Source organism: Centroberyx affinis, unplaced genomic scaffold (assembly GCF_046629955.1).
Source record: "Centroberyx affinis isolate AG114_WGS23_722 - 3 ecotype Tasmania unplaced genomic scaffold, CSIRO-AGI_Caff_v1 ptg004640l_1, whole genome shotgun sequence".
Classification (NCBI taxonomy): Eukaryota; Metazoa; Chordata; class Actinopteri; order Beryciformes; family Berycidae; genus Centroberyx; species Centroberyx affinis.
The window spans coordinates 31,770-42,741 of NW_027282241.1; the positions used below are offsets into that span (position 1 = coordinate 31,770).

At 40.9% G+C, this 10,972-nt stretch overlaps 1 protein-coding gene across 1 annotated transcript in view; it reads right to left on the reverse strand.

Annotated features, from left to right (window-relative positions):
- The window catches only part of LOC139665642 (inositol hexakisphosphate and diphosphoinositol-pentakisphosphate kinase 2-like), a gene marked incomplete at its 3' end in the record, with an annotated part of 39,490 nt that extends 30,916 nt beyond the window's left edge, over positions 1–8,574 (reverse strand). Inside the window, exon 1 of the mRNA XM_071544724.1 lies at positions 8,444–8,574. The remainder of the gene's footprint in view (positions 1–8,443) is intronic.
- Between the last annotated feature and the right edge of the window lie 2,398 nt (positions 8,575–10,972).

Consider the following 10,972-nt stretch of genomic DNA (forward strand, 5'->3'; position numbering starts at 1 on the left):
ATGGGTTAACATTCAAAGCATGAACACACACATCCAGACACCCTCCCCATTTCCTACTAGAGCTGAACAATTAATCGAAAAAAAAAAAAACGAAATTGCAATATGAACTTCTGCAATTTCCAAATCGCAGAGGCTGCAATTAGGCCTAATTGCTTAAGAGAGAGCAGCGTTCAAACTGGATTTCTAAACAAGGTGTTTTAGAGCTGCGGGTAATTTTTGGTCCATGAATCAAGTACAATATTGGTGAAAACCTTTCATCATACTCAAACTCAGGAAATTCTGCACACTGACCAATTTTATATTAGCAAAATCACTTCTCTTTCAAAAATTTAAAGTTCTAAAAAAATTGACAAGAAAAAAGTGATGATATGAATTGCAGTTTAAATCGCAATCGCAATATCCTGTCAAATAATCCTTTCAGCCCTATTTCTTACTTGCCCATTTTTTTGGAAGGGTGGAAACGCCTTCAGATTTTATATCACGTGACAATAGAGCTCAAATTCAATTGTGTTTAGCTGGGTGGCAGCTCCTCTAGCTGGGATGACTCACCCTGCCTATTCAATGGAAGGTAAAACACTGAGATGTTCAGTGCTTCACCTAACCAGTTCAGTGTTTAACCCTAACACACTCCCCCCACACCCACCCACCCACCCACACACCCACCCACCCACCCACACACCCACCCACCCACCCACACCCACACCCACACACACACACACACACACACACACACACACACACACAACTCCCCCACCCACCAGCCCCACAACACACACACCAAACCAAAGCCTTATCTAGGCAGGTGTCAGCCAGTAACGTCGTCTCCTCCATGTGAACCTGCCGCTGAGTCAGCACATCTCATCTGCTAAAGAGCCTGTGCTGCTGTTTGTAGTTGCCATGACTACAGGACCTGAAGAAGAGCCCGACTGTCGCTCTATTGTGTCCTGTATCTACATGGAGCTGGATCATATTACTCTGGTTTCCATGTTGCTGTCTATTGTGAGCCATTCACAAAACATCCTTCACGGAGGCCAAAGTCTGGCTAAAATTAGTAAAGCCATGTTTAAAGTCATGTTTATCCTAACTATTAAATGCAGCTGTGCATTATCCATAGTGCCGCTTAGCTGAGCATGTATGCTCTTTTTCAGCACCTGTTTCATATAGTTACATACATTCATACCACAACTGACCAGTACAACCCAAGTCTTCAACTGGTGGCTACTGGGAACTGTCAGTAGGACACACTGGATAATGTTGATATATTCTGGGATTGTATGGTGTAAATTGTAATCTGTTTGTATTGTATCAAATCATTGGAAGAACCTTCTATGCCAGGAAGTGATGTCACTGATCATGGTTGATTGACTATTAATGGACACCTGTTTCTTCATGTAGCAGATACCCGATGAAGACCTGGAGTCGAAACCTTGTGCAACAGTTGAATAAATGTGGGAGCATTGGAAGCAGTGTGTGACGTTCTCCTTTTTTAATCCACACTGGGAACAACCCAGTACATCCAGTCTTTTACTGTTGGACACTGGGAACTGTCCAGTACAACCACAGTCTTCTACTATAGGCCACAGCAAGCTACCCAGTACATCCAGTCTTCTACTGTTAGTCACTGAGCAGCTCAGCTGGAGCAGGTGGGAAGCATTACTCATTCACTTTCCCTGTTTCCCAGGTTTTCCCAGCCAGTCCAGGCCAGGGATTCAAACCAACGGCCTCATGGTCACAGTCCCCATTCTCCAACATTCTCCCCATTCTTTTAAGCAGCCTGACCCTGTGGAAAAACCTTATTTTTTACAGTCTATGGAAAAAAACTCACTGATTGTGTGTTTGTTGGAATTGACTTGCTGTTACTCATCAGCCTCGACAAAGGCTCACCCACTTCACAACATATTGATGCAACACAGATGCAACACAGAAGTTGCTTCTGCAATTGGTTTCCACTTCCCAGAATGTCTACAGAGAGGTTTGAGAAGTTGTTTGTTCTCATTGTTGTAACGACTCTGACATCAAGACAATAGAGTTTTACTTTGTTTTACTCTTAATGTGACTTCCCAGTAGCGGAGGCACTTTGTATATTGCTGCTGTACTGAGCGGTGTCCTGATTCGGCTTTGTTGTTCAGTGAATTGTTTGAATTGTGTTTGAGTAATAAAGAAATATTCCATAAAGGGTTAAAGTACACTTACAGTTCTACTTATTCTCCTAGTCAAGCCACATTTATTTAGAATGCACTTTTAACAGGTTCATCTCAAAGTGCTAGACAGAGAAAAAATCTCATGAATATAAATGAAACCAAGACACACTGAATAAACAAGGAAGAATAGGCATATCACATATTTGAAGCTGTGGAGCAAGAGAACCTGTTCATGCTTAGGCACAAAGGATCAGAAAATAAATAACTGACTGCAGGAAGGGAAATGGTAAAGTGGGACTTCAGATCATTTCTACAACTTCCACTACCAGCTTAGCATTTAAACTTAGTCTGTACTGCACATGCACATTAATAATGAAGACGCAGTGGTCAAGAGTTTCTATATTTCAGCGTTATGAGTGGCCTCCATTCCTCAGGACTCATAAGCTTCTACAGTATTAATTATTTCTGTCGCGTGAGAAAAGACTCAGAGGAGGATTTGGGAAAAGACAGATGCAACTAATCCCTAGATTTGTCTTGTGTTTATTAGTCGCTCAATTCCTTGGAAAGCAGAAGAACTTAGGATATGATTTAAAATAGGATATGACTAAACACTAGGCTGCAAAATCATAATACCCAGTGAGGCAATATCTGCAGTACATGCTGATGCTGTGTAATCAGGAGAGACGTTTCCCATAGCAAAAGTGAAGCCATTTGATTAACTTTAAACAACAGCATATTTGCCCCCAAACATTTGCAAGCCTTGTGCTTACGGTAAAAATATAGTGGGTGTGTGCGGTAGCTACCTGTCTTGTGAAGTCTGTGGGATATCTGATCTGATCCCACACAATAAAGAAACAAACCAGTAGTCTAACTATGAGGTAATGCTTATGTCAATCCCTCTGGACTGAGCCAAAACCCAGCAGCGAGGGGCGTGAAATGTAGCCAAAGCAAAAGAAGAAACTTATACTGTAGTATGTCCACACATAGCTTAGCCACTGCCAGAACTGGTTCCTGTGTGGCCTTTCCACCCCTAACCGCCTGCAAACAGCTGACTTCAGGGGAAAAGACTCCAGAAACAGATAGGCAGATCGTATCGCCTCTCACAGAGGGCCCACAGGCCAACGCTGCAGTCCACACAGTCTTTGAATGACTGTGGGACCAAGTTTAAAATCACTTCCACTCTCACATACAGCGCAGATTCTTTCATATGCATCGTTAAAGCCGCGGTTAAGCGTCCTGGCCTGAGAGCAGATGCATGCTTCCTGTGTACCGGAGCTCCTGCCAGGCCATATCTCAACCAAATCTCACGTGTGCCCCAGCCTAACCTTGGCACCCAGAAATAGCTGTGTCCTCCTCTGCAGGGAGCGAAACGGGAATGGGGGGAGTTGCGAGGGGGGCGGGGCCAGGGCGGGGGTGAGAAGGTGTCGGGTACCCAAAGATAACTCATCACCGCCAACCTCCGAGGCGCTGACAGGCCGCACTAAACAAAGAGGAAGCCCGCCTCGCTGGCCTGGGGGTCGGGGAACACTAACAGAGATAAACAAACTCGTAAATAAATAGCTATAACAACTGTGTGAAGAAGACAGTCTGTGCCACCGCGCTCGAAGGAGCCACTGAGGTTATTTGGCCTTAACTATGCCAAGGACGTAACCTTTACTGTGAAGTGCTGGCAAGATAAGCAACTGTAGTGGCTGCCTTTTCATCTTTCTTCTTAATACAGTGTAAGTGGGAAATGTTGCATGATGGGTAGAAGCACCGGCATGCAAACGCTTTACACGAGCGGTGCCATGGAGGGCCAGGAGTGTGTTGGTTTTCACTCCAACCAAAGACTGAGCCAGAAGATTTCTTTCAAGCAGGGTGCAACTAATTAGTGGTGTTGTGATTGGTTAGATGGAAAACCTGCTTTACACCAAAGTATGGAATCAGTTCTCTGTTGACTGACAAGGACTTCAGTTTTTTCTTATCTAGTCATTAAAGGTGCAATAAGTAAGTGTTTTACTTCCCCATAGCACAAAATGACCACAATATATCTGCAGTAGTAGGTGATAGTGTTGTTAATCAATACCAACTCAATGATTAGGCTACTTTGCCAGGTGCTGGGATTTCTGGCTTTCAAAAACTCACTTTCCAGCCCAGAAAAAACTCCCCTACCCCCCCTCAGAGATGGACGGTGCTAAGACTGAGCAACTGGCATTGCAACATATTTTGTTTTCTGGCCAAAAAATCTAATGACAAAGCAGTGTTATTTTGCATTGTGATTCATTACCCTCTTCACTAGAAGTTCTGTTGGATCTCAGCTCTAATTAGCTGGCTTACTCGTCCTATTATATTTATATGTCTGTCCATTACAGGCCGCCTTAAGCTGTGCCAGAGACTTAACGGTGTTGTTCCAAAACCTCGGACGCCAATAGAGGTCGATGAAAGCATTAAACTTCAATGTCCCTTTAACTGACGACAAAACAAGGGAGTCAGAGAGAGGAATGGACCAAATACAGGACTGTCTCCTCTCCGTCTCCACTACCATCATGTCGTCTCCCTTCCTTCAATAAAACTCAAACCCTCCGTCATCCATGAATAAATCAGGAGGCTGATTAAAAACATCCCCAGCTGTCACCCTCGGGCCCTCGACCGTGGATGAGTCACCTCCGTCATCGTGGCGGGGCGGGAGATCAACAGCACAGCTCCTATAAAAGGCTTTTAACCTTTGAGACTGTCTGCTACAGGAAGCCTGCCTCTTGTTTATGACTGGGGAGGAGCGGGTCATTAGCTCCTATTCACTATCGCCGTTTCCCTGATAAGATGGCAAATGAAAGCCATCTTGCTGCGCTGTGCAAATGGCAAGATAGTTTGCCTGTCAATTTCGGCTGTGTAATTTGTGAATGGAATGAATTAGACGAGAAAAGAGCAAAGAATGCGCCGATACGAGGTGTTTGAGACTGAGGCCTTTATTGTGAAAGGAATTTAAAATGGACAATAAAGGTCATCAATGTTGCTTGGCCCAGTATCACCAGCTTCACAATCAGAATAAAGATTACACAGGACAATTGAGCAGCTTGTTATCTGAGGAGTCTCAATGGCTAAATCATTAACAAAACTGTTAATCATTATATTCAATAAACCTTACTGCTGAAGTAGAGAAGAGGGGGGTGCTAACATCACCCCCGAAAATATCACCCCGCAACAGTGATGTAATCTGGATACAGTTACCAGTGGAATAGCAGTTATTGCCGCCTCTACAAGGTTAGAAATTCATTATGCACTGAGCACCTCGGAAATCAAGTTTGTTTCTGAATACAAACTGTTGCCATTATAGAGAACAGAGACTGTAATAGCTTTGCCAGTGTATATGCCACGTAAAATTGGCCCATATTTCTAACTCATCAACACAAACATTTATCACTCTGGGAGGGGTTGTGGGATTACCTTAGGGTTGCAAGATGATTTATGGAATGTGAAAAAAATATATGACTTTATTCTCATGTTTCTAAGCTTCTGATAAATGACTTTATTTGGGAAGTATTCAACTTTTAGGATAAGATAAAATGAAACTTTAATGATCCACGTGGGGGAAACTGGGTTGTTGCGGCAACAAATAGTAACAAGATAGAGCAGGAAAATAGAATATAAACAGGAAAATTAGAATATAAACTAGGATATAGCAAATGGGGGGACTGACAATTTCAGCACCAGAACATGTTAAGTGGAATTTATGAATGAGAAAGTTTGGATTAAAGCGTTATTAGGTTCTGCAAAGTAACAGCAGTAGTAGGACTTAGTGAGGCAAAGAAAGAATGTGCACAGAATATGTACAATATGAAAAAAATTTAAAATAATGTAACAATGACAAGGATATGAAAATCTGAAGAAAGCAGGTAAATTAATTTACAGTAAAAAAAATATAAATGTGCATGTTCACATTAACAAGTCTACAGTCCATACATGTGTACAGAAAGTGTCCTGGCGTGTAGTAAAACTATGCACCTTGACAATATATTCACTTTAAAGAGGCAGACCACACATGTATAGAATGTGCTGATTTGGATATGCACATTATCTAGATGTCTACTTATCAAAACTTGGAGTGGAGGTACCACATGTAAAGAAAAATGCCAATAATTAAAGTACTAATCTGTGACATTTCCACATAAATAGATTTTTATTTAGCTATTCTCTATTGACGATTGATGTTACACAACAGTGATTCGAACCTATACCCAGTTCATGAAAGCTTTTCCATTCGCTCTAAACAGCATCTGGTAGCTCTTTCCTGGGAAAAAAATCCTCCCTCGCACAGGAAGTGATGCGTTTTACGTTTCCGATTGGAATAAACCGAAGAAGAACTGGGTAGACAGCATGAGCAAGGATAGCCACCATGGCTGAACAGACAAAGAAAAGAGTGCCAAACTTCAATGACAGAAAACCCAAGGAAAAAGACGCCACAGTCCCGCCCACGATGGTTGATTGACAGGTGATCTCTGGGACGTGCAGTGTAGAAACCTCACAGAAATGAGCGCTTAGCACCAAAGATGTCACCAAATAATAATAATAATAATAAAAACGAATCTTGCGGATTACCACTAAAATCAAGTGAAATAAGTCTGAAAATGCATTTCACTTGAGACAATGTGTTGAAAGTAGGGATTGCTTCACTCTTAGGGGTCGCAGGACACAAAAGTTGAGGACCCCTGCTCTGAATGAATGCTGACTGAACATAATTGAATTTGACATGGCGGCCTATAATGTTGACACAGTTGGCTGAACCACCTGCAGCTTCAAACCGGGCAGCTATACCGCTCCGCCACAGTACAGAGGGGGTCCAGACACTTGATCTATCCACAGCCAGTTGTCTTCTCTGTACCAGACAGACAGCGTCCAGGCTTTGAGATGAGGACCAAGCAGTGGTCTTCTTTCAAATCACTTCTTTAAAATCTCCTTTATAAACTTGCTTTTATGCAATGATCTTTCGTTAATAGTTTTTTACTTCCCTTTTATGCTTTACCTAACATAACACTTTACATAACATGCCTTGCTTTCATACTTGTTACCTTGCTTTCACTGCTTTTCCTGTTGATTTTATCTTGGTATGTGTTACTCCTTTTACTGTTAAAGCAATATGTAGGCTAACTGTTTTTTTGGTTGTTTTTTTTTAAATTCTGCATAAATAAAGATTATTGTTGCTGTTACTATCGTTACTATCATTGTATTTTTCTCTTAAACCCAGGATACCATGACACACATGCAACTGTTTCTCAGCAAATTGACAACACCTCTCTACCAGTGCTGTTGTATGTTTTTGCTGCATGTTTTAATTTCTTTTAGTGGAGTCCTTGTTGCTGTTGTTGCATTACAGTTTTTATTGTGTTTTCTATTGCCTTCTGCAAAGTACTACCCTTTGTATCTATCTTGTGTCCCTGTTTCTCTTCAAATAATGATAATACATAGTAATATTACTTTGTCTTTTTTTCTTCCCTTTCCCCCCAAATCCTCATCGAGAGGCATCACTGTAAACAGGAATTTGTTCTTAAGTAACTCGCCTGGTTAAATAAAGGTTAGATAAAATTCACATTGCCTTACAAAAGGAAACTACACTGTCAAAGCTCATAGCGTGACTCTAACTGTGCATAAAAGTGAGTCACTGAAGGAGGAATCAACACACTTTTTCCAGCCTCAACAGATTCTCTCTCTCTCTTACACACACACACACACACACACACACACACACACACACACACAGTCACGCTGACAAGGGTTAGCTGAGAGATGATCAGCACGCTTCATTCACTGCACAGGCAGCAAGAGGCCAAAATCAGCTATAATCCTCTTCGCAACTGATAAACCGGGTTTCTGATGAGACATTTATTGCTCTCCTAGTGTTAATAAACTGCAGAAAGTCACATTATATCTCTATGGCGGTACTTACAGGTGTCCGGCAGCCTGCTAAGACTCAACACGAAGCACCAAGTTGGCTCTGAAGCCACTATTAAAAAAACCCCATTCAATGAGCTAGTAAACCGCCGGAGAGATTTGGTAATAAACTACAACCGGCACGCCCATGCGAAAAGAATAAAAACCAGATAACACACAGTAAAACAAAACACAAATCAGTGCGTCGGCCTACTCACTGAAAGCAGTCCTCCTCAGAGAGATATACGCTAAGTTAAAACGAGGTTTAAAAAAAAAGCTAGCTTGTTCTCGGCTCAACTGAAGCAACAATACCCAACTTTTCTATCACAGCCTGCACGCCGGGAAGAAGAAAAAGAGTTAAAAAATAAAAAATAAAAAAAAATCCAGCGGCTTCTTACCGGTGAAAACTGGAAGTCAGTCAGCTGTCAGCTTCACCTCGTCACCTTGCCTAGCTGAAGGAAGCTGCCTCGGTTTAGTTTTTTTTTGTCACACACACACACACACACGAACACACACACATACACATACACACGAACACACACACGCACACACAGTTGTTGTACACGCTAAAGTTCACGTCGGCCAGTGTTGTTGATAAGCTGGCTTCCTTCCTTTTCTTCGCCCCCCCCCCCTTCGCAGAAAGTTTCAACTGTTGAAAAGCGCGTCGTTACCGCCATCTAGCGGCAGAAATGGCGCGTGGCAGCACTGCGGGTTTATCTTACAGGGGGGAAAGTGAGAGTGATATTGGTGTTACAGTAAATTATTATATTTTTGGTGACTTACAGTGAGTCAGCAGGTAGGGGTTTAGTGTCTTGCTTGGCTTGCATTTGATGCATATCATGTAATTATTTTTGGTATTCGATATGGATTTTAAATGGTCATAGAGTTTAGTCAAAGTCTTGTAGTCTAAAACAAAAAATGTAGCCTAAATACGTTTCACTATTTCTCTGAATTGTAATTGTAACTTTATTAAGTGTTGTTTGATTTCTTATTTTCCTCATAGCACTTTGTTTTGAAAACTACTAATATTTTTGAAAACTACAGTTATTATTATTATTATTATTATTAGTAGTAGTAGTAGTAGTAGTAGTAGTAGTACGTATTAGTTATTATATTAAATATAGAAGATACCTCTGGCAGTTCCCATTCACAAAGTAGGTACTTTTGTTTGAGGAAAAGTTGTATTCACAATGCACTGTAGGAGTTCATTAGGAGTTCCGCCATTATTATGATTATTTTGATTATGATTATTATTGCTTACAGTAAAGTCCCTTTGCGGATTGACCCTGTGACCTTTCAGTCTCTCTAACCACTATACGAAACCAGTGTATTTGTTTTGGCTTCACTTCCTTTTCAGATGTCAGTTTAGAGAGTTCACCGAAACCAGAACTTTAACCAATAATTTAAAAGTGAAATTAATGATTATTTTGATTATGCGTTATTTTCAGTTTTGGATCAACTAAATTGAATGCAAAGAGCCCATCACTGATAAGACATAGCCTAGGACATAGGCATTGATAAAATCTGAAAATCGCAACTTCACTGCTTGTAATACTCTCTCTCTCTCTCTGTGTGTGTGTGTGTGTGTGTGTGTGTGAGTGACAGAAAGATAGAGAGAGAGCGAGAGAGAGAGAGAGAGAGGCCCCACCTGCCTAATAAAGGCTAAACAGATAGATAGATAGATAGATAGACAGACAGACAGACAGACAGACAGATAGACAGACAGACAGATAGATAGATAGATAGATAGATAGATAGAACATAGACTTGTGTATGTGCCTGCCAGATGAAAAAAAGCAAGTTAAGTGTGTTTAGTATTTTACTCCTAGTTCTCCAGCTGAGGGAGACACAGTCTCTGATTGTGTGAAGAGGTTGAGCTGTGCTGAAAAAGTCCACTGGGTTTGAACAATATTCAGTATGATGGTGAGGCATTTATTCTACTGCAATTATTCTACTGTAGGACCAGACTGAGGTTGTTTTTTCTATTTTTTATGTATGTGTGAATGGCAACAGTGTTTTTTTTTTCCTACTGTTGGCTTCTTTTCTGTTATTTTTTTTTACTCATTTTTCTGTCTTGATTACTTATGTTGCTCTTGTTTTTATTTTATTGTTATGTTATCATGTTGATTTCTCCATTATTTATCGTATACTTTTGTCTGCATGAATTAAAAGTAACTTATAACTTATAAACGTGTGCCCCAGCTGCCTCCTTTTCATACTGAACAGCCGGAGGTTTCCCTGGTCGCAGAAACATTTTGGTTTTTCATTTGTTGCACACAGACTTCACCACAGGCTGTGTGAGGGCCATTTGCATCTCTTGGTTCCCGAGGAGTAACACGTTTCTGCAACTAATTCTTAGCTTCCTAGTGGAGGTGGCAACACTATGAGGATGCTGCACAATTCAAAATGAACACCAGACCAAGCATTGTTACTCAGAAAGCTATAAGAGCTATAAGATCTCAGTATCTACCTCTGGGTGAAATAAAGACCATTTCTCTCCCCAAAGACTTCCATATAACCCACTTCAATAAACTGGTCATGATCCAGGGTTGAAAACACTTATGAGCAGAGTCTGGTTGTATGTTTAGAGAGAGAAGTACAGGATATGCTAGGAAATAAGTTTTCAGGAGGACGTCACCTGATGATATTATAAATTCAGAAGAAATATACGATTGTACATAATTTCTATGTAAACCAAGGCACAAGAACAGTAATGGATTGGTTAGACTAAAATATATGAAAATATATGCATTGTAACTAGTTTTTGTTTAATACGACTAGTTTTGATATTGGTTTAGAAAAACCTTTCTACCTTTTCTCAATGGCTCTTACCTATTTGTATTTTTCTATCATACATACCGTAATCACAATATTTGCTACAGCTACTGTCTTTGACTTGATTCTTGATTCCTTTGACTTTCCACCTT